This window comes from Phascolarctos cinereus, unplaced genomic scaffold, assembly GCF_003287225.1.
Source record: "Phascolarctos cinereus isolate Bilbo 61053 unplaced genomic scaffold, phaCin_HiC Scaffold_2;HRSCAF=192, whole genome shotgun sequence".
NCBI classification, from domain to species: domain Eukaryota; kingdom Metazoa; phylum Chordata; class Mammalia; order Diprotodontia; family Phascolarctidae; genus Phascolarctos; species Phascolarctos cinereus.
The window spans coordinates 317,669,201-317,692,671 of record NW_027555625.1 but is presented as its reverse complement, the minus strand read 5'-3'; positions in this window follow the sequence as shown (position 1 = coordinate 317,692,671).

The following is a 23,471-nucleotide window of genomic DNA, read 5'->3' as shown; positions in this document are numbered from 1 at the left end:
TGGTAAAATGCCTTAGTAATCACTTACTGAATTTTTTTTTTAATTCATTCACCCTGTAGCTTTAGGGGAAAGAAGGTAGAAGGAATAATCAGTTGGAAAATAAAAAGATCTGGACATAAATGATCCTAGTTTCTAGAGCAACAAAAATTCTGCCTCTCATTGTCCTATTGCTGAGCAAAGACCATGGGGTACGGTATGAGCACTGGAGTCAGTGTCAGAAGGTCAGGGCAGAATCCTGCCTCTGCCACTGACTTCCCTGGGCCTCAGTTTCCTCATCTGTAAAATGAAGGGGTTCCTTCCACCTCCAAGTGTTTGATTCTATGATTATTCTTGCTAACTATATGCTAAGCTTTGTTGTTTTTAGCTGATGAAGACTACAGGTGAGGATAGCACCCTCTAATTTTGGTGCCTGGGGCCATATCTAGTTGTCTTACCCTACAAACCAGTTTTTCTCCTCTGAATGTGGTTCTCACATTAAAGTGTAAGAGCCCAGAATAAAGTTTGTCTTTGATGCTCTCTCCACTGCTTTTCATTCCCCTCCCCGACTCCCACCCGTTCAAGTTCCTCAGCCCCATCACAGAACCTTGGAACTGCAAAGACTTCCAAGGGTATCCAGTCCAGCTTCCTCCACAATAAAGGAATCTACTCTACAATATCCTTGACATTTCAATTCAGTAAACATCTACTATTAAGTGCCTACTACATATACGGCACTATGGCATAATGGTTATAGAAGCTGATGTTATAAGGTCAGGAAGATCTGGTTCAGAACCTGCCTGTGACTCACACTGGCCCTGTGGCTGTGTTGTGCGGGCAAATCACCACCCCTGTGGTGCCCCAGCCAAGACTGTTTCAGAGAGAAGCCTATCTGCATAAGCATTGGAAGTTCCTCATGGAGAGCTCCCTGCATTGATGAAATCTCAGGGTCCTCCTGTAAAAAATGTACAAGACCTTGCTAGATATTGGGGATGCAAAGAAAAAGAAAGTTTCTGCCCTTAAGGAATTTAACATTCCACAGGGTAGGGACAAATATGAATAGAGATGTCAGCACTGAAAACTGGGGACAGAGTTCTAAGAGGCTGGCTAGAGGAGATAAGCCTGGAAGGAAGATAAGGATGCTGATAGGAGATTGCATTTACAAACAAAGCAGACAACTCGTTCTGAAGGCAGGAGAAAGGGCCATCCAGCTGCTGCTTGAATACCTCCACTGATGGGGAACTCATTTTCTCACAGCGCATCCAACTCCAATAGCCTTGACTGATAGAAAAACATTTTTCCTTATTTTGAACTCCTCTGCATAATTATAAATAACTCTCTATAACTTACACCCATTAATCTTAATTCTATCCTCTGAGGCCATGCTGGTCACAGTCTGCTCTTTCTTGCCCATGTTACATTTACTCTCACAGCAAGGTATGATGATCCTGAAAAACTCTGACAAACTAATTGCTTCCAGGAGATTCAGTTGCTAATGCTTAAAGTGCAGGCGCCCCCTGGGGACTCTGAAAGAGACAAAAGAATGACTTTCAAATGGTAGAATTTCAGACATGAGCAAGTAATGAGTAAGGCATGTGGGGAGACAAGGGTGATCTTTAAAGTTCCCCTGAAGTCACAGGCAACTATTTTATCCAACCACATGTGAAACTGGTCCTAGCTCGTCTGCTCCGTTGAGAGAGGAGGTGTATTCTCATGTCCATCTTCTCTGGGGAAGTGGAAAAGGGAGGCGGGAGGAGCTTCTCTCTAGAAGTCTGCTATTTGGAGCCAGCTTGGCAGAATGATTCAATAGATTCTATAATTACCCTTAATGTAGTTCCATTGACACTATGTGGGTACCTGCTGGGTGACTACTATGCCACAACATAGACAACACATCCTATAATTAGAGGAACAACAGTCATCAGGGGAATTATCTGGCCTTGGCCAATTTGTCTCCCTTCCTCTGGAGAGGAAGCAAACTAGAGATTTTCTGTATGAGTTCACGGGGATAGGCCAGTGTCAACAGAGTGTCAGCCCCTGGCTCTCTCCCCCTGCCTTTAGAAGCGTATCTCATCGCCCTCCTCACTAATGGACTCGGAGCTCCTGCCAAACTGGACTATTCTCCCGCCCCCACACACATGTGCATTTTCCCATTACTATGCTTAGGACACCATTTCCTATGACTAAAATATCTTCCCCCACCCAAATCTTCCTTTTGAAATCTTCCTCCTTTGAAATCTTTGAATTCTTCTAGACACAGCAGAAATATTAACTTCTCCATGAATCTTACCCTACCTAATTCCCCACTGGAAATATTTTCAACTTCACATAGAACTCTGTTTATGCTTTTTATTATATTTATTATGATTCTTTTGTATTTTTGCTATTTATACGATACCTCTGCTACTAAAATATAAACTACCTGGGGGTAAGTACTGGGTATTATTTCCTTTTGTATCTCTCCGAAGCACTGAACATAGAGCTCTTCGTACTTAATAAATGCTTAATAAAGGATTGTTGAATTGCATTGCGGTGATCTAGAGGATGAAGGAATAGCTATATGAGGATAAAGTGAAAAGCTAAGACCTCTTTAGTCTGGAAAGATTAGACTAGGTGATGTGGATGGGTAGCTGGAGACATGATTATACTTTGAAAAATCCCATGCTTGACACTTACTAGCTATGTGACCCTGGGCAAGTCACTTAACCCTGATTGCCTTACCAAAAAAAAAAGAAAAAAGAAAAATCCTGAAGGGAATGTATTAGAGGTTAAACACAGACTTAGAACCTCAAGCTTGGAAAACTTATTACCCACCCACCCATGAAGCTTGAAGGACAAAGGAAATCTCAAATATGGGGTGTCCCCAAAGTCTTAGTGCAGAATTAAGCTTCAGTAGCTTTGAAGTGTAAGTAAAGACATAAAGTCACCAGAATCTTTCAGAATGAGGCAGTAGAAGAGCAAGCTTTTAGAGCTTAAAACTACCCTAAGACTTTTGGAACATACCATGTATAAACCTCCAAAGTTGGTACTGGCTGAAAATAGTAATGGATTCAAAAAGTCTTAGATTTCTGGGTGACAGATATACAAAAGAACTTCCTAGAGTAAAGGTAACAGATATTAAGTGTACACTCTTAACCTTTTTACAATAATGTCCTGAGAACAGAATATTGCATTGCAGTCTGTGCAGAGAGAAGAGAGAATGCTAGCTAGGCTGCCTGCTTCACATATTTTGTGCTCTTATTGTCTATGGCACAATCATGGGTAAGGGAAATATTGTAGTCATAAAATAGCACTGAGAGTTTGAAACATAGAATGTCAGAGTTGGAAGGAATCCTAGAACATAGACTCTAACCTAGAACATTAGAATGCAGACCACAGCATGGAAGAGCTGGAAGGATCATAGAAGCATAGCTTAGAAGGGACCTCAAAACTTTATAGATCTTCTAGTTCAATCCCCTCATTTTACAAAGAAGGAAACCAGAGCTCAGAGGCAGGAAGGACCTTATTTAAGGCCACACAGCTAGTTAGTGGCAAGGCCAGGACTAGAACAAAAGTTTTCCGACTCCTACTCTAATGTTCTATATCTTACAGATTGAGAAACTGAAGCAAAGAATATTAAAGTGTCTTTTTCAAGGCTACACAGATTTAGTATCTCCCAGTCCCTTCTCTGCTTCCTGAGGCATGGTCATTTGATGAACTGGTTTCTGCCCTATGAATTACCTCTTCTTCAGGAGCCCATTATTAACTGAAAAACCTCTAGTCATAAAAACAAAACAAAACTTCTCTTTGTTCTGCCTGTACTTATCTCGTACCCCATGCCAAGGACAGATACTTCCTGCCTCTAACACATGCATAACCAAAAAAGATCACATCAAAAAGAAGGTATGGGGAGGTGGAGAGTGAGCCAGAGTGCATCAGACTTGTGTTGTACTTATTGAGACATTCTATGTTAAAAGAATCCGGTGGGTTTTTAAGAAGAGAAATCTTCTATGGCTTTCAAATACTTCGATTTTGCCAGAGGACAATGGGAATTAACTCATCCAGGGTATTGCCAGGAAATACTGGGCTCTTCTACCTTTAATTTCATTTGTCAAAGCATGCCTCTTCAGTCCTGGAAGAATTATATAGGAAATCTCCTGGATTCTGAGGATTCAAAATTCCCGGTTTCAAAGTTCCCCAGTCCCTCACTACAGCCCAATTTCCTGACATCTGGTACTGCTCCAGCCCACCTCGACTCGGATTAGATGCTGTGGCAACTATGCTTGTGCAAAGCCTCCCGTATTGTCCTCCTTGTTCTGGAGGCAGAAACTATACAGTAGTAAAAGTGATATCAGAACCTAAAAGAGGTGCCATCTTGGAGCTATTAGAAGATAAGAGAGATTCAGCCATCTGAAGTATCTTGTATTGGGAATATGATGCTTATCTTTTTTTCAGAGGAGAGGGTCATACTCTGAATAGAATTTCCCTATTCTTAACAATCTTTAGAACCCCTGACTCTCAAATGAGGCATTTCCTCTTGTATCCTAGGAACTAGAAAAGCTGGAGAAGTACATTTAGAAACAGTAAACTCTTATTTTCCAAGGATAGTCAGGGGCTGGGATGCTTTGGTTAATTGAATATTCTGGTTAACTGAGTTATCATAAATGATGCTAGATTCTCTTCTCTGCCTTGGACCATCAGAAGCTAAGACCTTGGATGAAAACTCCACATACAGTGTTGATGAATATATTCCATTAGGAGTCTTTCACTGGAGTCTTTCAGAATGAGATAGTATGAGATCCAGGGTTTTGAGAATAATAAATGATTAAGACTGCAAGTGTGTAGTTCAATTCAGCCAACATTGATTAAGCACTTATTGTGTGCATAACACATTTTATACAAGAGTTTTTGAGAATTCAATAAATTTTTTATGAGACTAAAATTAGATTAAACATAATTTAATCTTTCTTTAAAGATTCTGAAAGAACTTGCAGGACTTTTAACTCTTCATCATGAATACCATCAATTTTCCTTGTTTAGTGTTTCTTCAACAATTCTGGTTATTTAAGCTTCTGAATCTTTTGAATTCTGTGTAAGTGGAGCCTTACTTTACAATGATCAGCAGTCTAACACAAATGGTCTCAGTGTCCCACTAACCCAGAGAGAATTCCTCAGATGATGGTTTTCATCAGAAAGGGTCTCCTGAAGAAGACAAGCTGTCAGAACACATTCCCAGAGAATGAGACCCACAAAGCACTGCTTTGGAACACCTGAGAAATCTTATATTAGGAGTGGGGACAATGAATAGTACTCTACTAACTCCCATTTCTGTAGCACTTTAAGGTTTATTAAATGCTTCTCTCACAGTAGCCTAGTAGAGTCAGAGGACCCAGGTTCAAATCTGACGTTTACTACTTGTATGGCATTGGGCAGGTCACATAACCTCTCTGGGTCTCAGTTTCCTCAATTGTAAAGTGAGAGCTATTGACTAGATATCCTCTGAACTCTCAGTTCTAAATCTATGATCCCAAATATCACTGCCCCCATTTTATAGATGAAGAAACAGACTGATACTGTCTATGTGTGCTGGTTTGTACTTGAAAGGCCCTGCAAACATGTACATCCTGATTAGACTTATAAAATTAACATTAGCATTCAAAATAGAAAGCAGTTAAAATTATTAATGAGGAAATAGCCATATAAGAGGAGTTCAGTTTCTAGGTAATTAAGGGAAATTGATGTTGGACAGATGAGTAAAGGCTATTGATTTACAAAGCCCCTTAGCTCTTCTGTTGTTGTTTGTTCAGTTTTTAAACAGACTGATTTCAGTAGTATGTGGAACTCCTAGAGAGAACACTCCCCCTATTAATAGAAATAGTAACCTGCTCTGCAACTCAAGCTGGGAGAGTTGTAGGGTAGGACCGGGGATGCTAAGTGATTTGCTCTGGATTGTATAGTCAGGAGGTCAATCTAGGTCTTCTGAGTTCCAAGGTTGGCTCTTAATCACCATACTATGCTGCCTCTCTTCCCTGTGTTATTTTAATGGCACTTTTTAGAAGAAGAATCCGATCTTTGGGAAAACCTAACAAATTTACAGTCAGTCCTAAAAAGCAGGAATTAGAAGGCAGCATGATGGTGGAAAGAACAGAGTCATTTGGAGTCAAAGGACCTGAGTGACTCAGGACAAAAAATTTAAGTTCTCTGGTTAAACCTTAGCTGGAAAATGAGGGGATTGGCCTAGACTACATGATCTCTAAGGTCCCTTCCAACTCTAAGACTATGGAATCTGTCATCGTACCACTGGGGCAAAGGAAGTAAGTTTCCAGTTTCTTTATGGGGCCATTTGAAATGCCATTACAGCTGGGGCAGTCTGACCCACTTGGGATTTGTTGACATTGCCCTAGATTCAAAATGTCTTCAAGTTCTTTTGGCAGCATGTGCAAAAGCCCAAAAAGAGAATTATTTTTACCTAGTCAGAGCCATGGTTGTACTCACCAGTCCCTTTGTAAAGAGGATGGTAGGTTGCCTTTGAGATTTCAGATGTTTTGAGTTTTTGAAAATGGCAACTTCTCTTTCTTGCTGTTCCTTGACACCACCAGTGTCCCTTTGTCCCCGCTCCCTTCTTCCGCACAGGTCTCACTTTTTTCTTTAGCAGGTCAACACCCAGAGCCTAATGACAGGAGACAGGGGCAGAAATATGCGGCTGTCTGTTTGCAACACCTTCCTGATAATGGTGTGTTCCAACTGCTGCCCAGAGCCCTGGAAGCTTTTATACCCACATTCTCTATAGAGCATTTTCAGCGTCAGAGAATCAATTACCCTCAAGTCCGTCAAAGGACTGTTTTTAGCATCCCATTTACACACTGGAACATTGGAAGGTGATGTCTTCCCACCCTCTCTTCCCACAATTTAAAATCTCTTACTTAATTCATCTACTCTCTCTTTAAGGTGGTAAACAGTGCAAAAAGCTCTTATTATTATCATTTTTATTACAAGTATATTCTTTCTAGTTTGAGTAATATCATTACAACAATAATTGTAACAGCTACTGGAGTACAAATAATAGGAAGTAGTAAATGTCATATTTGTATTCCAAGATTCAGCAAGCATTTATTTATTTGAGGTAGAAATAGCCTTTACAATATTTAAATTTCTTTTTTTCAAATTTTCAGCATAGACAAGGCAAGGTTAAAAGGAAATTCTTCTTTTCTTGGTGGGGAAATGTTTTTCCTGTCTTTCTTGCTGAAGAACTGAGGTCCTGCTCCTAAGGACTCATCCTTGCATGGAAGTATCTGGGGGTTCTCAAAGGCTACGCCAATCAAGGGAAGGTAAACTTCCAAGTGTTTGCAGCTGGAAAGGCTTCCGATTTGGCCAGCCGTGAACTATATTGCTGTCATTCAAGGACCAGTCTGTTTGGAGAAGCTTATCTCCATTAAGTTGGTTATAGGATATTGATTTTTTTTCAGCTATAAAAATGAAATGTCTATTAAAGTGTGGAAGGGTTTCTTATCTCTGATCTAGTTTGCAACAGAATTTGCCCACATCCCTGAAATCACAGATCCAATAAGTATTAAAATCCAACTAGCTTCTCTGCTACCCGAGTAACAAGATTTTTCTGTTTCCCATGGACTAAACAACTTTTAAGGCACCTCCTATCTCTAAATCTATAAACTATAAATCTAAAACTACCGACTATGATTTGCACCTGCTGTACATACAGTTTAATTCCTGAGCCAGAACTTCATAAGCATGAGCCTTCTGTGGTCAAGGAAGCCAAACATCTGGAATGTTTTTGTAATCAAAGAAAAAATGCAAAGACTTGGGAGCCTTGCTATATATATATATTTTTTTACATTTCACTAACCGACTAAGATAATACAATAAATAAATAAAAATAAGATAAGAAATGATCCTGGTGAAATATATAGATTTGAATAAAAAGGCTTGTTTGACAAAAGTAAGTCATATACTTAGCTGGTACTGAGCAGTTACCCAAATACACACACACACACCACACACACACACACACACACACACACACACATATATACATATATATGGGTTAGATAGTATAATTGGACTAGAAAGTCTGATTTGGTTAGAGAAATGTAGGTTATAAGGCTTCCTGTGTATTAGATGATTAAAGTTGGAGTTAGAAAGTCTGATAAACATCCGAGCTATATTTAAAGAGCATTTGCCTTGAGATAATTGAGGGACATAATGGATGGATTGCTAGACCAGGAGTCAGGTCAAACCCTGCCTCAGACAATTACTAGCCATGTGATTTAACCTCTCAGAGCCTCAGTTTCTCCATAGGTAAAATAAGAAGACAGTGTGGTATTGTGGTTAGAAGGTCATCCTCAATCAAGACTTCTGTTCCTTACTGACCATGGCATCTTTTGCTTCTCAGTGACCCCAGGCAATTCTCTAAGAATTTGTTGCTGGATAGTTATAGGTAGAGGAAGTTTCTTTACAGAGAAATCCCCATGTGGATCAAATCATAGATCCAGGCCAATAAAGAAATAGATACATATGCACATGATACATATATACATGATAGATAGATTAATGCATGGATGAATAAAGAAGTGAATGCATGAACAAATAGGATAAATAAAATGGGGATCATAATAATTATATATCCTACATCCTGGAGTTGTTATGGGTGAAAATATTTCACATTTCCCCCACAACAACTTAAAGAGATATATAAACGTAAGCTATTTTTGAGGAGATTAGAAATCAACAAATTCAAACTTCTCATTTGATCCATAACAACAGGTAGGACCCAGGATAATTACAATGCATTGTGTAAGCCCAGTTATTGTGCCTAATCTCTCCTTCATCCTTTCTTAGCTGTCAGGCTAATTTGTATATATGTTGAATTCCCTGGAATAGATTATAAACTTGTTGAGGGCAGAGGCACTGCTATTGTTTATTTTTGTATCTCCAGTCCTGAGGGCAGTGTCCTGCATCCTAAGTACCTTGTAGATAGATACTTACTAAGTGTTTATTGATGTGAACTGGTTTTGGAACCACTTTCACAGACTTCATTTCATTCTATCCTCATACTTGTATGAAGGTAGAGCAAGAGGATTATTCTAGGTGTACTATGAAGGAAACTGAAGCTCAGAAAAGTTAAGTGACCTGTTCACAAAAGTGGTGGGATTCAGACATAGGCCATTTGACACTAGTCCCCTTGCCATGATGCTTCTTCGGATGATAGACAGGGACCAAAACTTGCAGTAATCCTAGTACTGTGCCATCTGAACAGGTGGCATATAAGGGAGGTGAAAACAGAGCCTTAGGTGAGCTCCTGGGGTTGGGAGGGTTGGGACAGGTCATTACTTATCTATCAAAGGTCCTTCTGATCTCAGGGGGTCAGACAAAGGCTTTCTAGAGAAAAGGACATCTGTGTTAGACTTTGAACAAGCAAAGGCAGAAGGCGAGAGCAATTCAGGCACAGGGAATAATTTCAGAAAAGACACAAAAGTGAGAAAGCATGGGGGCAAGTAGTAAGGACGGCCTAAGTAGTCCAATATAACCAGAACACAGAGTACATGGAGGGCATGAGATAAGGTGGGAGAGGGCAGATGGTGAACAACCTTGAATGGCAGTCACAGGAATTAGGATTTTACGTGGTAGATAATAGGGAGACATTTATAGGGTTTGGAGTCAAGGAGCAATATGATTGGATTTATGTGTATTGAAAGGAAGGATTGGAGGGAGGGTGAAGTGGAAGAGGGGGGAACTTTTTAGGTGTCTGTTACTATAATGAGGCCCTGTGTTGTAGCAGAAAGAACATGCTTAGGGCTTGGTGTCATTACGAACCGGGGTTTGGATCGCATGTATGACACTTATACTAAAGTGGGGGTCCAGGGAAGTCATTTAACCTCTCAGAGCCTCAGTTTTCCCATAACACCTGTAGTACTTGACTCAGTATTATTGTCCAGATCAAATGAGTTAATGTATATAAAGCCCTTGGCAAACCTTAAGGCCTAAATAAATGTTAGCTCTTATTAAATGGATGGTAATGAAGGCCTGAACTAGAATAGTAGCAGTGGGAAGTGGGGGTAGGGAACATCCTTCATTAGTAATGGGGAGACATTCAGTTTTCCTCCTGTGCCTAAGGATATACAGCTCTAATTAGCTGGCTCTCTGGCCTAAGTAAAAAGACATCCCTATTGGCTTGAAACTGCTGAAAGAAAGAACTCCAGGGAATAATATATTTTTAAGTGTCCCCAAGGGTGGATGGCATTTAGCCTCAGAGATACAAATTTCACATTTGTGTTGCAAATTTTCAGAACCTAGAGGCAACTGATTCAATTAGAATTAGTCTAAATGTAGTGGGAATAAGGGGTGAGGGAGAGAAGGAGAAGAGAAAAGAAAGAAAGCAAGCCTGATTAGAAAGAGGCCTCTCTGTCTTGGGGGTTTACACACTGCTTTGTAAAAAGCTCTTTTCATCTCCGTCAGTAGGTTATTGGAATGTCAGAGACGATCTGGAAGGGAGGAAGAGCTGGCCTCTCTCTGAGATTAATGTGGATTTGTTCATAGTGGACAATGGAGAGTAAAGCAATCATTCAAGCAATCAACAAGCATTTTATTAAGTGCCAACTTAAGCTAGCTTCTGGGGACCCAAGACAAAAGAGAAATAGCTCTCAGGTAGCTTACATCCTAAAAGGAGAAACAATATACACATCTGTAGTCATAATGGGAGACTTGGCTCAAGCAATTATATCCCTTCTATCCCTTGGAAGCAGCTGGGGAAAGATACTGGAGTGCTTTGCCATTTCTGTCTCCAGATCATTTTACAGATGAGAAACTGAGGCAAATAGAATTAAATGACTTGCCCAAAATCACACAGCTAGTAAATGTCTGAGGCCACATTTGAAATCGGGACTGTGCCAGCTAACTGCCCTACCACTGGATTAGATGACTATTAAGGTCACCTCCCACTCTTAATCTAAATGACACAGGGATTCAGTTCAATCCCTTCATTTTACATATAAAGAAATTGAGGTCTAGAGAAATAAAGTGACTTGCCCAAGGTCACATAAGTAGTAATAGAACCAAAATCTGAACACAAGTCTTCTCATTTGACTTTTCCCATTGTACCTTGCTGCCTCTTATTCAAGCTATTGACTACCAGCTCCAAATGGTAAATTATATGTGTATATATACATGATATGTGTGTACACATAATACGTATATATACATATATATCACATAATATAGTAATAGCATGATGTAGTGGATAGAAAACTGGCCTTGTAGCTAGGGAGATCTGGATTCAGGTTCTGCTTCTGATACATAGTATGTGACTCTAGGCAAGACAATTAACTTCCCCATGCTCTAGGCAACTCTAAGACTGTAAGGTACAGAGATGGCACCAACCTGCATCGGCAGAGAGCATCTCCTCATTCCAGAGCCCTACAGCGATGAAATCACAGATTCACTTCCTATCCCTATACAACAAATCATTAAATACCATGAAAGCACTCTGCAAAATCAGAGGAAAGAAAGATCATTTCCAAGCTGGGAGCACAGGAAAGGCAGCACAGAGGAAGCAGAATTTGAGCCGGGTCTTGAAGAAGAGAGAACAGCATTTCAGCCATAGGGAAGAGGGTCAGTAATAGCACAGAGGTGAGAAAAGTCCTGGATGTGAGGGACAGAAAGGAGACCAGTTTTTTAGCTCAAAGCAGAATGCATTGAAGACTTAATTCTCTAATTTGTAATTTATGTACCAATTAGGGGTTTCTGAAACACTCAAAAATGTTTTCTTATTAAGTATTTTCAATATTCATCTTATAAAGGGATGGAAACACTTTTTTCCTTTTCTTTTTATCTATTTGTTTTAGTATTTAAGTTTATAATATTTCTTTTTCTTTTCTTATTGTGCATTTGTTTAAAATAAATTAATAAAAAAAGAATAAAGTGATTTAGCTATTTGCACTAGGAAAGGTTTCCTAAAGAAAGTTAAATTTTGGACCAGTTCTGTTATCACAAATTCCAGTTAGTAGAGGCTAATTAGTGAAGTGTTTTGTTTGTTTGTTTGTTTTGTTTTGTTTTGTTTTGTTTTCGTCCTGATAGATTTATTGTAGATTCTCTGTATTGACTTGCAGATTATCGTAATCTCCCTGCTCATTTACTCCAATTTACCATAAAGCCTAAACTTTCACTGACAGGGTCTGAATTCAGTGTGTGAATACAGTTATCCCTTCTGCATCTTGGGGTTAGGGGCTTCCCTAACCCCTGAAATCTGGAAAATCTAAGTAAAAATTTTTTTTGGCTTTCTCTTTGTACCAGAGAAGACGTCTGAATTTGTTTCTTTTTCTTTTATGGGGTGTTTACAGCACCTTATTGTAAAATTTGAGTTGATATTATATAATACCATACATATATTTTATGCATTTCTGAGTTTTAAAACTTTTCTTCTGTATCATCTGCAGCTTCTGCAAAACTCCCCCCCAAATTCACATTTAATTTCTTATGCTGACCCGCGATATAGCAAAGCCAAGATAGGGGAAAGTCTCGTTGTAGAAGGGACAAATGTACTTCGATCAAGTCAGTTTACATCTTTCCATTTCAATTCTCCAAGTTCAGGCCACCTGTGCATCTGGAGTGAAAAATTCTGGCAGTTCTCTCCACGGGCATTATAATTAAGTGGCAATAGCTGAAGGGGTCTGATGTTTCTGAGAGGTTCGAAATGATTGAAGACAATGGTTGTGAGCTGAAGGGTTCCTGTTCCCTTCATATATACCTTAATATCTTCTGACAGCATTCCAGCCAGCTGACCAAAGAAGACGCAGGCTGGTAATTCTGCTTTCTCAAAGGCCATGCCCACTACGTGTATGTGCGAACTCTGGAAGGTCTCACCAAATTGGAAAGGCCACAAGAACTGACCAACAGCCTAACCATGTTGAAAGAAGTTAATCAACACAGGCTTGGCTACCTGATGACAAAATTTTGTTTTGTTTCATTTCCCCCAGCAACTATCTTTCTCCTAAGCAACTTAAACTTTCTACTAAGGCATTAAAATGTTTTGTTTTTGTTGCACAAGGTGACTTATGGCACAGTGTGGGCCTGGAGTCAGGAAGATCTGAGTTTGAATCTGGCCTCGGACCCTTAACTGGCTGTGTGACTCTGGACAAGTCATCTAGTTTCTAGTTCTAGCTTCAGTTTCCTTAACTGTAAAATGAGGTAATAATAGCACCTTCCTGGTAGGGTTGTTTTGAGGGTCAAATGAGATAATATTTATGAAAGCACTTAGCACGGTGCCTGGCACATAGTAGGTAGGCACTTGGTAAAGGCTTATTCCCTTCCTCTTCCCTTCCCCCTACTTGATGACAGGCATAAATCATCCCCTTTTTGTAGCTGAGGGGGACCTAACAGACCATGGGTTAGAACAGAGGCGGGCAACCTGCGGCTTTGAGGCCACATATGGCCTTCTAGGTCCTTAGGTGCAGCCTTATGAGTCCAAGTTTTACCAAGCAAATCCTTTTATTAAGGGGATTTGTTCTGTGAAGTTTGGATTCAGTCAAAGGGCTGCACTTGAGGACCTAGAGAGCCATATGTGGGCTTGAGGCTGAAGGTTCCCACCCCGGGTTACAATGTTGAGCTAGAAGAATGGTGGCAGCCAGTAATAGGGATTCGAGGAAATAATTATAAAGTCTGATTATAAAATGTAGGTAAATATACTAATTCTATGGTATTAGTCCTGTAACCATCATTTTCAAAGATGCAAATATGTGATAGTTCATGAACAAGACATTAGAAGGTTTAATTTGGTAGCAAAGCATAGAATTCTTTTTTTTTAAGTTCAAATAGATAGAACTGTTCCTATTATCACCAGATAGAATGCTAAAGTAAGACCTAGAATCAAACCTCTGCTTAATTATAAAACCCATTTAGTTGAGTATAAATTCAGTTATATTTATTTAGTTATAGCTGTCTCATCAGTACTGTAGCAAAGACAGAAGGATCTCACTAATCCCTTTCAATCCAAAGAACAGAAGACAGTTGAGTAAATAAGTATTTATTTTATAACAGTGCAGATTAGAACCATTAGAACCATACTCAAATATTTTCTAGTGGAGGGACAAAACCTTGGCTTCTTAAAGATGGGTATGCATACCTGTAGAAAGGGCGGAAGAACTTTTTGCCTTCTTATCTCCATGTCATCACAACTTCGGAGCTGGAAGGGGTCTTAGAGATCACTAAGTTCAACCCCTTTGTTTTACACATGTGGCAACTGATTTGCTCACAATCAGAGCTAGGATTTTGCTCTTCCCCAAAGTTGCAAATTCTTTTTGGTAAAGGCTCATAAGTAGAAAGTGACCGATAGGAGCATCACAATGATGATGGAAAGGAACAAAATGGTTCCCATTTCCAGGGAACCTGAAGGTTTTGTACCAGTGGAGGCTAAAAGAAAGTGCCAGCAGGTGTGGCCAGAAGATGTCACTGTTTCACAGTTATTAAAACTGCTCAGGGACAAGGTGCCCAGCACCGTCTAACCCCTCTCACTTCATAATTATTTAAAAAAAAGGTGTCATTTAGGACTGACCAAGAACATAAAGAAACATGGCTTATCTTTTTTAGGGGGAGAATTTTGGAAAGGCTAGAACCTAAATAAATATTTTTAAATCCTGTTCTTATTGCTGTATGGCACCTTCATTTCTAAATACATCCTTCCCTCATCAAGCCATACTTTGTAATGAAGTGTAAAATATACATTCCATATCTGTGTAAGATGGTTAAGTCCCCAACTGCTTTCTCTATCCGCTGTTGGAATATGGCTGGTGCCTCCCAGATTCCTTGTGACATACACTCAAACTGGTAAAATCCAGCTGGATAGATGAAAGCAGTTTTTTCCTTATTCAAAAAAAGAAGGGGAAAAAGATCAAAATCAACCAGCATATCAGCTGAGTATGACAGTATATTGTAACTTTCCACACCCATACTCCCATACTGAAACAAAGGGAAGCAGATGCGTTGTGAAAGGACATCTACTGAGATTACTCATGGGTTTGCTACAACTAGGATCCCTCTTCTAAATTCGCCTCATCCAACTTCTTCCATAAAGCCTTCACTTGGAACTCTAGAGAGCCATAATTATGCAGCTGTCCAGCACATGACATGGTATTGTCTTTGTAACATGATCAAGAACTTGATTTATAGCAAGATTGCTAACCACAAAGTGGTTTGGTTGTTCTAGTGTGTCCACTTTTTTGTTGGACAAAGATTACACCTAGAATGCTGACATTTAAAATCAATGTGTGTAGGTGGTCCGAGAACTGCGTGAAGTGTGATTGTAGAAGGAGGTGGCCTAGTACTAAGGGATCTTTATCTGTTTCATGAGTTGCCATGGGTAAAAAACTCAAGGAGTGGCCGATCTTCTGATCATATTTAGCCTGGCAGCCACAGTCTTTCAGTATATGAAACCTCTCCAACTTGGTGGGACCTAGCTGAGCTTGCATTTTGCTAGCTTAGCCTATGGGGAGCCCACAGGTATCTGCACACCTCAAGGACCTTGTTCCTTAGATGTTTACTCAGGGTATTAGTCCTATTACTATCAGTCACAGTAAGAGCAGGAACCTCATTTCTATTTAATTATAAAAATATTTGACTTTATGCAGTCTTTTCGTGGAGACTTTGGACCAGACTGGTGATTTCACTGATATAGGGAATTTCCAGTGAGGGGACTCCCTCTAGCAGTTACAGAATCAGTATCTAAGTGGGGCAGTGAGAGGGTAAGTAACTTGCCTAAGGTCATATGTCCAGTATCGGACAGGAGCAAACCCTAGTCTTCTTGACTGCAAGGTCAGCCCTCAATCACTACACCATGATATCTCTCATATGGTACTTTAAGGTTTGCAAAATGCTTTATATACAATACCTCTTTTGTTCCCTACAACCATCTTGTGAGGTAGATATTATTATTATTCCTACTTTATAGAGGAGAAAGCAGGTTCAGAGAGATCAAAGAATCATGGATCTAGAGCTAGAAGGGATCTCAGAGGAGATCTAGTTCAATCCTTCACTTTACAGATGAGGAAACTAAGGTCCAGAGTGATGAGGTGACGTGTCCAAGGTTACCCAGGTACTGAGTGTCCCGTTAAGATTTGAATCCAGATCTTCTCTTCTCCCAGGCCAGGATTCTATCCACTGCACAATGAGATTCCTCCCCTATCCTGCATGCTCTGTAATACAATGCTCAGCACACAGTTGCTTGCATTCTAGAAAGAATTAGGCACCATAACAAAGAGTCATAAAGAGGACAGAGGGGGAATATTCCTTGGGAAGCTCCATGCTCACTGATGCTGCCTAAATAACTGAAGAGCTTGTTGGCTGCCTCTTTTGGCACTTCTGCTGTGGTAGCTAAGGGAATCAGATAGTGGGCTTGGAACTGGAAAGGTATCAGGTACAGCTTTGATCCTATGAGAAAGAGGGCAGGGAAGAGACAAGTGAAGGCCTGGAGGTATGGTGTGGCAGCAGCTCCCACATGTGACTTGAGTCTTTCTCCCCTTATGTCATCATCGTGGTGAGTGAGATGTTTACAGGTATCTATATCATTCTGGAACCCCAACTCATGCTGCTTCACAGTCTACATACATCATATGCTAGGATGGGAGGAGTAGGCAATGATCAACTTGTGGTCAGATCCAGCCTAGAGCTGCCTACCTATCTGAATTATATCACTTGAGCTTATTCCTAATTTTGCATCCTTATAGAATAATTAAAAAATAAAAATGGATATTTATACAAAATTATACATATTATCCATTTGAGCCATTTAGTAACCCTGTGAGATTGGTATTATAAATGCTATTGTTGTTCTGTTGTTTCAGTCATGTCAAACTCTTCGTGATCTCATTTGGGGTTTTCTTGGCAAAGACACTAAAGTGGTTTGTCGTTTCCTTCTCCAGCCCATTTTACAAATGAGGAAACTGAGGCAAACAGGGTTAAGTGACTTGCCCAGGGTTACACAGCCAGTATGTGTCTGAAGGCAAATTTGAACTTAGGTAGATGAGTCTTCTTGACTTCAGGCCAAGTACTCTATCCACTGTATCACCCAGCTGCCCATTATAAACAGATACTATTAACCTTGTTTTCTAGGTGAGGCTACAGAGGCCCAGCTGTTAAGTGACTAGTCCATGGTCACCTAGCTAGTAAGTGGGGCTGGGGTCTTCCTTACACTAGAATTGTTATTCTATTTGCCTTGCCTGGCTACCTTTCTGATAGAATGTCCCACAGTCCCAACAATAGTAAGCACTTAAATATTTGTTTAATGAATTGAATTAAAAGAGGAAGATTTCAACTCAATAATAAGCAAGACCTTTCTAACACTCAGAGGTATCTGACAACCTAGGAAAACAGTGAGCTTCCCGTTTCTTAGAGGTATTAACAGGAGCTTAGATTTAGCTACTGAAGGGAACTTAACAATGGTTTAGCCCAAACCCCTTCATTTTACAGAAAAGGAAACTGAAACTGGGGTCATGGGGAAAGGAGAGGAAGGGAATTGATGTATCCAAATCTACTCAGGTGGTAAGCGCAAAGCCAGGATTCAAACTATTCAAACAGTAACTGAATAATCATCCATCAGGAATTTGTTTTAGGGTGACTTTAAGGACTCTTCCAACTCTTAAGCTCTTAGTCTGATATGATTCTGTGAACCTGATAGCCAACATGTCACATCAAGAGAGGTCACAGTGCCCTTGTACTGCAGGCAAAACAGAAGTCTCTTTCGAACTAAGGACTCACAATTGTGGGTGTGAAATGGGCTTAATGATGGCTTCACCAGATTGTCCAAGGATAGCTCTAATAATACAATATGGTCATGGAAATTGTAATGTCTATAGTTTTAATCACCTTAGACCTAGGCTATGAAATATTCAAGGACATTCATTCCACCATAGGAATAGATAAATTGGGCATTCCCTTGTGTCCTGGAATGGACACGGCAAGATTATAGGGTTCAGGCTTTAATAGGAACATGAGAAACCTCTGAACTTGATGAATTTGTGCCCCAACTTTTGGAGACCTGTGCTAACCTCAATGTCAAGTAAGAAACAGGGGGAATAACAGCCCAATTTTCAATACAGCAACACAGCTGGAGTCTTTTTTTTAACTGAATCAGTGGTGATTTCATTGTTGGAGATTAGTATACTGTACTCTATGATGAAACCTGACATTCTTTTCAGATGGTGTTGTAAATAGTTATCAGTGCTGTTTCCCATGATGAAAGGACCCTTGTCCTCCTGGTTTCAAAAGGGAAAAAAAAGGAACCAAAAGCCTTAGATTCATTTCTTTCTGTTCCAATAATAATAATAATAATAATAGTAATAATAATACCTAACATTTATGTAGCTCCTTATGATTTATAAAGTCTTTTACAGAAGTCATCTCATTTGAAATGAACAACTCTAGGAAGTCAACAGAGTAAAACTACAAAATACTAGACGAGTGTAAAGCTTGGAGAGGCAGCTGGGACAATAGATAGACTTCCTGCCCTGGAGCCAGGAAAACATGGGTTCACATCCTGCTGCTGATACTTACTAGTTTTTTGACCCATGGCATGTCACTGTAATCATAGCTAGCATTTACATAGTTTTAAGATTTGCAGAGTGCTTTATATATGTTAACTCGTTTTGTCCTTTCAACAACCCTGGGAGGATGGGGCTATTATTATTGCCATTTTACATATCAGAAAAGTGAGGCTGATAGGTAAGTGACTTACCCAAGGTAACACAGCTAAGTAAGTGTCTGAAGCAGAATTTGAATTCAGACCTTCCTGACTCAAAGTCCAACACTCTGTGCATTGTGCCACCTAGCTGCTGTTTCTCTGAGCCTCAACTTTCCTCATCTGGAAAATATACATATTTTAGGTCTAATAAGCATAGGCTAATATAATAGAGCTTATCTTTTAGGATTGTTAAAAATCAAATGAGAATGCATGTGAAAACTTTGTGCACCTTAAAATGCTATATAAATGTCAACTATTATTATCATCATTGTCATCTTACAGGTGTAAAAAAACCCAAAAACATACCCAGAGAAGTAAAATGACTTTCCCAAAATCACATAGCTAATAAGTATTGGAGCTAGGATTCAAGCCCTGATAGTCAGATTCCCATTCCAATATTCTTCCACTATGCCCAAGGAAGTGTCCCTTCTTTTGCTTTTTCGACCACAACTCACATCTCTCATCTGATCCATCTGTAAACTGGCTTGCTTAGGGATTTCTCATTAATCTAAAGGGAACTCCAAAATAAGAACTGGTGATGAAGATTGCTTATCAAGCAGTCGACAATCATTTATTAAGGGCCTACTGTGGGCTACTTCCTACACTAGGTCTTGGGGGTACAGAATAAAAGCAAAACAGACCCTGACCTCAAAGAGCACATAATTTACTGGAAGAGGCTGCACGTACCAGAGAATCATACAACATGTAGGGATATTCTCTTCTCTCCTAGTTTTTGCTCTCCTAGTTCTCCTCCTCCCTGTCTGACTGTTTCTTTTCAGTCTCTTTTGCTGGATCTTCATCCATGTCACAACCCCTAACCATGGGTGTCCCCCCAGGCTCTGTCCTGGGTCCTCTCCTTTTCTTCCTCTCATGGATTCATTTAGCATCTTTATACAGATAACTTATTATAGCCCTATTGAGTGTATAGCACTATGCTAGGCCTAGGGGAGACAAAGTTCAGATAAGGCATCCTGTTTCCATGAAATTTACCATTTAATAGGGGGATAAGTCAGAAACACAGGCAACCAAAACACAATATTGCATGATAAATGCATTAGAGAGATGGAAAACAAAGTACTATGTGAGATGGAAGAGGCAAAGTCATCACTAATTTTGAGGATCTGGGAAGGCTTTCTGGAGGAGATGATATCTCATTTGGGTTTTAAAGGATGAATAGAATTGCAAAAGGAAAAGAAAGGGAGGGACCACCTTCCAGGTAGAAGAAGCAACACAATGAAAGGCACAGACATGACAGAGTACAGGGTATTTGTGGGGAACAGATCATAGGAACATAGATGTAGGCGTTAAAGGGACCTTAGAGACTGTTGAATAATACATAGCACTTTAAAGTTTACAAAGAACTTTAAACGTTATTTCATTTGATTCTCACGACAACCCTGTGCATCCCACTTTACAGATAATAAAGTGAGGCCCAGTGAAGTCAGATGACTTGCTCAAAGTGACACAGCTCATAAGTAACAGTCAGACTCTAACCTAGGTCCCCTAACTTTAAGTCCAGTGTTCCTTCTGACAGTTGTCTGGGTTGGCTGGATTGTAGTGCATGTGTATCAGTCTACCCTGGACATCTTGCCATCTATTCTTTCACTTCTCCTTATTTTACACTTGGACCAGCACCCTCAGGACCAGACTTTGCTTGGACAATTAGTCCATTGAGCTTGGGAACGCAGACCACTGAGTAAGTGAATGAATGCGAGTTGATTAACCCACTCTGTCTACCTGTCCCTAGACCATGCCTCACATTCATCTGTCCCAGACATCTTGTCTCCCCTGCCACCCTGACTGTATGGCACCTCTTCTCCCGAGCTCCCCATTTCTCGCTCTGAGAACAGTAATCAAATCACCACTGCCATTGCTTCTGGAAAACACATAATACTGACTACCCTAAGGTTCTACTCATTATTCCTATTAATCTTGCATAGCATACCTTTTTATTAGATGTTTGATGCAAAAAAAATTTTCTCACTCAACAGCTTCTTCTCTTATCCTAGTTGTGTTGATGTTATTCTAGCAAAAGCTCTTTAATTTCATGTAACCAAAAATTTCTGTTTTCTCTTTTATAGTTACTTGTATCCTCTATTTAGTTAAAAAATCTTCCCTCTAGTCATAGCTGTGAAAAGCACCTGATCTGATTCTCTTCTAATTTTTTTAATGATATGACCTTTAATATCATCTCCATTTTGAATTTATTGTGTTATATGACATGGTATGCTGCCCTAAACATAATTTCAGTCAAACTGCCTTCTAGTTTTCCCAGTCATTCATGTGAAATGAAAGCCAGTCTAGGTCCAAAAGTCTGAAGTTAGTGTAGGCCTAAGACTTGAAAAAAATAAAAAGAAAATCTGATTGGACTTCTCCCAGTTCTCTTTTCCTTACTGTGATGGCTTTAATAATAAATGAGAAAAAAGGAATTATGACAACCTTGAAACCAAACAAGTTAAAAAGGAGGAAAGAAGGGGCAGCTAGGTAGCACTACAGTAGATAGAGCACTGGCCTTGGAGTCAGGTGGACCTGAGTTCAAATCCGGCCTCAGACACATAACACTCACTAGCTGTGTGACTCTGGGCAAGTCACGTAACCCCAATTGCCTCAGCCAAAAAAAAAAAGAAAAGAAAAGGAGGAAAAGAGAAGTTGCTAAATGATACGAGAATCATAAAAGCAAGAGCTGGAAGAGACTTACAGATTATCTAGTGTTGCCCCCTTTTTTTATGGAGCAGGAATCAGGGGACTTGTGTGTCTTTGCCACTGCTGTTTTCTTTAGAAGGGAGAGTCCCTCAGGGATTTTTGTTGTTGCTGTTGTTAATAGACTGTGCACAATACCTAATACAATGTTTTGTATGACATCGTGTTTACAAATGGGATCTGCATTTGGTTTGGAAATGACTGGAAAGCTTAGAAGAAAGATGCTATCAGAATACCATGTGGCTATTATGCCAGCCTTCTCTTTGAAATCGGCTGTGGTAGCTGTGGTTGACTGAGATTCAAATGCCAGATCAACACTAACTATTGGGAAATCCATAGTTAGCAGAGGAGCAGATGGAAACATTGCAGCATGCTACCCACATATGGAAATAGTTGCCTGAGGCTAGCGAAGCAAATCGTATAAATAAACTTAAATGACAGCTAAATATTTTTATGGCAAGTAGAGGAATTGATGGACAAAGAACAGGGAAGCAAACTTGAGACGGCGCTAAATGGAATAGAGCCTTCAATTCACGTTTGCTACCTATTTCTAGGTCTCTAGAGGCTGGGAAGAAGTGGAAAAATGTGTATGAGGATAAGTTTAAAAACTGAGGCTAGAGTGGAGCCAAAGGCACTGGGAGTCACACATGAAAAACATTAAGTTGAAAAAGAAGAGCAATAAATAATCCCGACCTCTGTTGAAGTGAGAATAAAAGCCCTTTTTAGGAATACTGTTCTTTGTTCCTGTCCTGGATCAGAATTATGTAAGGGACGAAGAGCTGATGCCAGAATTTTTTTTTTTAGTAGGTTTCCTTGACAAATTTACTTTAAAGGAGTGTGCTCTTGAGATGTTAACTGGGAATCAAGATTCCTGGGCACTGTTCCACAATATCACTGCCCATGTGATCTTGAACATGTCACTCCATGCTTCCAGGGTGGGGCAGAGGGAAATAATTTCCCTGCTCTTGGAACCAAATAGTCGGAAGAGATTGGCAAGGGTACAAATTTGGTGAAAATTGGGTTCTCTGAGTTGAATCCCAGGAAAAGAATAACAATCCAAGAGAAGAGAATGTGATGCTCACAGAAGTTTTGGGTTTTTTTTTTTAATGGTAGGAAAACAACAGAATGGGATGCTCTGGACGTCCATAGGAGAATGAAAGAGGAAGTTGTAGAAAAAGCAAAGAAAAGGGAAAGGAATCATATGAAAGCAATATCTTCCCTACCAGGAGGAGAAGTATGCTTGCATGATGGACCTTGAAGCAGGGGAGAACTGGTTTTGAACCATGAATCTGTTACATATTTTTAAAAAACTAGCTATCATTTACTCTCTCTAAGCCTCCATTTCTTTGTCTGTAAAATAGATATAAAAATACCTGTAGTATCTAACCTTGCTTGTGAGAATCAATGATATAATATGTGTAGAACACTTTACAAATAATAATAATAATAATAGCATATTTATATAGCACTTTAAGGTTTGTAAAACACTTTATAAACATCTCTCTTTATTCTTACAACAACCCTGTGAAATAGATGAAGATGAAGAAACCGAGGCAGACAGAGGTTAAGTGACTTGCCCAGAGAAATATGGCTAGCATTTGAACTCAAGTTTTTGAGGACCTAAAGCATCCAAGTATCAGTTATTATTAACTCTGAGAGATATAGCATTAATGTCTGATCCCTTTAAGTCTCAAACCTTTCTATTTTAATCATTTTGTGTGGAAATAATTCTAAAATATTTTATAAAAGTCCTTTTTATTTTTTACTTATTTATTTTTAGTTTTCAACATTCACTTTCATAAGCTTTTTTTTTTTAAACTAGGCAATGGGGTTAAGTGACTTGCCCAGGGTCACACAGCTAGTAAGTGGCAAGTGTCTGAGGCCGGATTTGAACTCAGGTCCTCCTGACTCCAGGACCAGAGCTCTATCCACTGAGCCACCTAGCTGCCCCTCCATAAGATTTTAAGTTTAAAATTTTCTCCCTCTCTCAAGACGACATGCAATCTGATATAGGCTCTATATGTACATTAATATTAAACATATTTTTACATTAGTCATGTTGTAAAGAAGAATT